This window comes from Pinus tabuliformis, chromosome 8 (assembly GCF_031772625.1).
Source record: "Pinus tabuliformis cultivar Carrire ecotype Pingquan chromosome 8, CPIR1, whole genome shotgun sequence".
Classification (NCBI taxonomy): domain Eukaryota; kingdom Viridiplantae; phylum Streptophyta; class Pinopsida; order Pinales; family Pinaceae; genus Pinus; species Pinus tabuliformis.
In genome coordinates, this window is record NC_142294.1 from 687,658,140 (window position 1) to 687,663,868 (window position 5,729).

A 5,729-nucleotide genomic window follows, 5' to 3' on the forward strand; every position below is an offset into this window, starting at 1 on the left:
TATGATGTTGCCATTTACCATGTTCAATTTTTTTTATTGGTGCCTTGCTTTAAAGTTATGAATTAAGAAAATTGAATACTGAGGAAATTAAATATTTTTATTGGGCAATGAAAATCAGTTTCTAGTTCCATTCAAATTCCATGTGTAAAAAATAGATTTGATGCTAATAATTGTCTTAGAAATTTTTCTTCCTATGTCTCAAAACTCTATTTTGGGATTTTAAATCATTTCAGATTTTTCATTCAAATTCCATGTGTTGTAATTAGATTGCCTAGGCATTATCAATTTGGTAAATAGATGTCAATAATTGTTTTGAATTTTTTCTACTAGTTGCTCAAAAAACTCAGAGCCTTTTAAAATTTGGGGCAAAGTACCCTTTGAAAGCCTTGTCAATCATGTCTCCAAATTTCCTGTATTTACTGGAAACAATTTGAAGCAGCCAACAGACAACCTTTCAAACCTTTGAACGAAGTACCCTTTGAAAGCCTTTCTATTCATGTTTTCATAAAGATGTTTCCTTTTGCTCCTTGCTTGCTGTTTCCATAAAGTTGTTTATTTTTGCTCCTTGTTTCCTGCTGAGGATACTTGAGACCAAAAAAATTCAAGATCAAAGTCTCAGATTGTTCAAGTGACACACAGAACTGAAAATTAAGTGAAAGGGCCAGATTATTTACTTTCCCTTTTTTCTCTTTCATTTTGGAAAAGAGGTGATGGAGGCCAAAGATTGTTAAGCACTAGAATGCCACTAGAAAAAAAAGAGTTGGTTTGGGAAATCTGGCTGAATTGTTGGTTGGGGACTGAATCTAATAATAAGAATCACTCCATTAAATTAAAAAGTGCACAAACATTCATAAGCAACCACATTGGAAAAATATGTGTAAGCCACATTGTAAAAATATACATTAGTGCTTGAAGTATGACGAAACGAAGTACCAAATTTGAAATGTAAAGCAGAACGCTTGGCCTTGAAGCCAAGTTGTTTTTAGTCAATAAAAAAGAGCAGAAACAAATACTTGGGTACTGGAGCTGCTTCTAGTGTAGCGAGCTTATTTCTATCCAAAGAAAAAAAATACAACTGCATCTTCGAGATAACTCTTCTTTGAGACAAAGTATTCACAATTGTACCTCCATCTGACCTGTTGCATATTTATAGAAGAACCTATATATGATAATAATAACTTAATTTCACATCACAATCTAATCAGACTCAATTTATGCCCCCCCCCCCCCCCCCCCCCCCCCCCCCCAAAAAAAAAAAAAAAAAAAAAAACACATATTTTTAATGGCTAGACCCATAACTGTGTCATTCAAAGCAAGCTAAGATTTCATCTCTTTCTTCCTGCACATGTTCTAGACATGAAATTTCAAACAACAATAACAACAATTTCAGAATGTTCTGTAGCCTAAAAACAATTGTTGGGATTTTCATCAACATAGAGTACAAGTCGTATCCTCCACATAACATCCTTCATGAAAGTTAAGGATTAATTCTCGCATCAATCAGTATAAATGCTATAAACGTATTCCTTCTTTCTCATTTCCATCATTGATCTCAAGGCCTAACTAGAATTATCAATCTACAAAGTTGTTCAAGCAGTTTTCATGGGTTCCAAAAAGTTATGAGAATAATAAATTGTACCACTACACTTATATCGTACCTTTTGTTGGATCGAATTCTAGGTGACGACTTGGGATTACTTCTCTGATCTGAATCAGCTTTCTTCAAAGGATAATCATGCTAATCATGTGCCATTCTATCCCTTGCATACCTTGACTTTGAGCTAGGGATGCTCAAGGCTCAAATGTAACTCCATGTTTATTAGACGTCCACTTGGAAGATCTGCAACAGGCGATAAGGCCTTTAATTTTGTATGGATTGAACTGTTATGCTTTCGGACTCTGATATGCTTTGCACTGTAGGCCGCCACACATCGATTCGGCTAATCCGGTGGCTCTCAGGCCTCCTTCTTAGCATACGATGCTTCCTACCATCCCGATGGGTTTTGGATTTATCACACAATACCTCTCTGGAACACTGCTCCAATATTACCACCTCTATCACAATGCCACTCTGATTGATGCCAACGAGCTTCTCCTAAAGGGTCTCAGATTGATTCACATTGTTGTTTTGAAGGGATGTGAGGGGTTGTGATGAGGATGGGGATGGGGATGGGGATGTGGATGGAGATGGGGATGCTTCCCTCTGCAATCACTTATCTTTAGTTCTTTTGACATGTGGGCTCTGAAGAGAAGGGTACTTGGTATTATTGCCATTGGAATCAGGCCTACAACCCTTGTGTTTTTGCAGGGTGTAAACAGGAATAAGGAAGAAAATATTCCCTCTTTGGAGCTTTGAATCAGGTTGCAAGACAATAGTCTTCTGAACCAATACTTGGCAACTGGGCAGCCCCAAAACATGCTTGGAATTGGCCTTCATAGCTTCCCCAGCCCTGACTGTCTTGCTATACTCTTCCACATGACCATTTTCATGTAGTACTCTCACAACATCAAGAGCCCCACATGGAAGCATGCAGGCAATGCAACACTTAATGGTGTTGCCCATTTCCTTGGATACCAAAATGAAATCTTCCACTGATTTCTCTGCTCTCTTCTAGATCACCCAACATTCATTCTCCTATTGTACAACAGCAAGCATTCATGCCTTGAATCCTAGCCTAGACAGGCCTTAAAAGGTGTGTTTTTGAGAATAAAAGAATAGACAAGGCTACAAACTCAAACATGGGGGGCAGTGGCGGAACTTCAGTATATGGCAAAAGGCTACAATCTCATTTCCCAACACATTTATGTTCTCTTGATTGCTACCAGGCCAATGCCCTGTAATGGGTCCCTACTGCTTGTGCACGAGATGAGTTTTGTCCCACAGATGGCATCCATGTCTCTCCTCCCTCCCTCAAATTCTCCAGTACAGTTTGCTAGATTCTCCACTCCGTCCTACACTCTATACCCATTTTGGATGTCCTGCCTTTCCCTGCTTATCATGGAAAAGGAACGCAATGATTTTGGGCATGCTTTTGAAGATGAAGTAGGTGGACAAGAGCATATAATGTGGAATTCTTGGTGGAGAAATAGATGGCAGCTTCTGCTTAGCTTGGACTGGATTTCAGAGATGTTGAGGGGAAAGTAGGTCAACAAGGTAGCAACAACATCATGGTGTGACCTTTTCATAGGCTTTTGACATTATCATTATTGGCTATGGTGTTGCCATTTACCATGTTCATTTTTTTTTTATTTGTGCCTTACTTTAAAAGTATGAATTAAGAAAATTGAATACTGAGGAAATTAAATATTTTTATTTGGCAATGAAAATCAATTTCTAGTTCCATTCAAATTCCATGTGTAAAAAATAGATTTGATGCTAATAATTGTCTTAGAAAATTTTCTTCCTGTGTCCCAAAACTCTGTTCTGGGATTTTAAATCATTTTAGATTTTTCATTCAAATTCCATGTGTTATAATTAGATTGCCTGGACATTATGAATTTGATAAATAGATGTTAATAATTGTTTTAAAAATTTTCTACTAGTTTCTCAAAACCCTTAGAGCCTTTTAAAATTTGGGGCAAAGTACCCTTTGAAAGCCTTGTCAATCATGTCTCCAAATTTCCTGTATTTAATGGAAACAATTTCAAGCTGCCAATAGACAACCTTTCAAACCTTCGAATGAAGTACCCTTTGAAAGCCTTTCTGTTCATGTTTTCATAAAGTTGTTTCCTTTTGCTCCTTACTTGCTCTTTCCATAAAGTTGTTTAATTTTTGCTCCTTGTTTCCTGCTGAGGATACTTGAGACCAAAAAAATTTCAAGATCATAGTCTCAGATTTTTCAACTGACACACATAATTAGAAATTAAGTGAAAAGGCCAGATTATTTACTTTCCATTTTTTCTCTTTCATTTTGGAAAAGAGGTGATGGAGGCCAAAGATTGTTAAGCACTAGAATGCCACTAGTAAAACAAGAGTTGGTTTGGGAAATCTGGCTGAATTGTTGGTTGGGGACCGAATCTAATAATAAGAATCACTCCATTAAATTAAAAACTGCACAAACATTCATAAGCAGCCACATTGGAAAAATATGTGTCAGCCACATTGTAAAAATATACATCAGTGCTTCAAGTATGAAGAAACGAAGTACCAAATTTGAAATGTATGGCAGAAGGCTTGGCCTTGCAGCCAAGTTGTTTATAGTCAATAACAAAGAGAACAAACAAATACTTGGGTACTGGAGCTGCTTCTGGTGCAGCGAGCTTATTGTTATCGAGAGCAAAAAAAATACAACTGCATCTTCGAGATAACTCTTCTTTGAGACACAATATTCACAATTGTACCTCAGTTTGACCTGTTGCATATTTACAGAAGAACCTATATGATAATAATAACTTAATTTCACATCACAATCTAATTAGACTCAATTTATGGCCTCCCAGAAAAAAACACATATTTTTAACAGCTAGACCCATAACTGTGTCATTCAAAGCGAGCTAAGATTTCATCTCCTTCTCCCTACACATGTTCTAGCCATGAAATTTCAAACAACAATAACAATAGTTGCAGAATGTTCTATAGCCTGAAAACAGTTGTTGGGATTTTTCATCAACATAGAGTACAAGTCACATGATCAAGCCGTATCCTCCACATAACATCCTTCATGAAAGTTAAGGATTCATTCTTGCATCAATCAATCTAAATGTTGTAAACATATTCCTTCTTTCTCATTTCCATCATTGATCTCAATGCCTAACTAGGGTCATCAATCTACAGACATGTTCAAGCAGTTTTCATGGGTTCCAAATAGTTATCAGAATGAGAAATTGTACCACTGCACTCATATCATACCTTTTGTTGGATCAAATTCCAGGTGAGGACTTGGGATTACTTCTCTGATCTAAATCATCTTTTTTCAAAGGATAATCATGCTGATCATGTGCGATTCTGTCCCTTGCGTACTGTGACTTTGAGCTAGGGATGCTCAAGGCTCAAATGTAACTCCATGTTTACTAGGAATCCACTTGGAAGATCTACAACAACTGATGAGGCCTTTAGTTATGTATGGATTGAACTGTTATGCTTTCGAACTCTAATATGCATTCCAGTGTAGGCCGCCACACAACATGTCGGCTAATCCGACGGTTGTCAGGCTTGCAGATTACATAGTTTAGCAGTAACAAAGAACAATCTCTAATAATTATCAAAAACCTACAAGTTTTTGATATACAAAATTTGCAGATTGAATAACATCATACCAAAGATGCAACTGAGAGCCCATATCTCTAATGCCACAGAATAGCGCTTCGCACCCAACAACACTTTAGGAGCTTTGTACCACAGAGTGAAAACCTGCAGATGACAGGTTTAGAGAGATCAAACACCTGCCAAAAATATGGAGGATCATAGAGTGCATAGGTCAAGGGCCCACATTATGCATCATGTGGGCTTCACCATACAAGTTCTGGATATGTTCATGCTTTGTAAGACTGTATCATGAAAAATGTGCAGACAATAACATAAAGGAAAACCCACCTCAAAAGTATAGCTCTTGATAGGTACTGTGAAAGCTCTTCCCAGTCCAAGATCTGCAATTTTCAGCATCCCCATATCTTCATCTACTTACAGAGAAAATATTTTTAAATAGTAATTTCGATGGAGCCAAAGACCAACCATAAGGGTAGCTAGTCTAGTGTTGGAGGCAAGTCGTTCCCAATGCAGATACTCATAC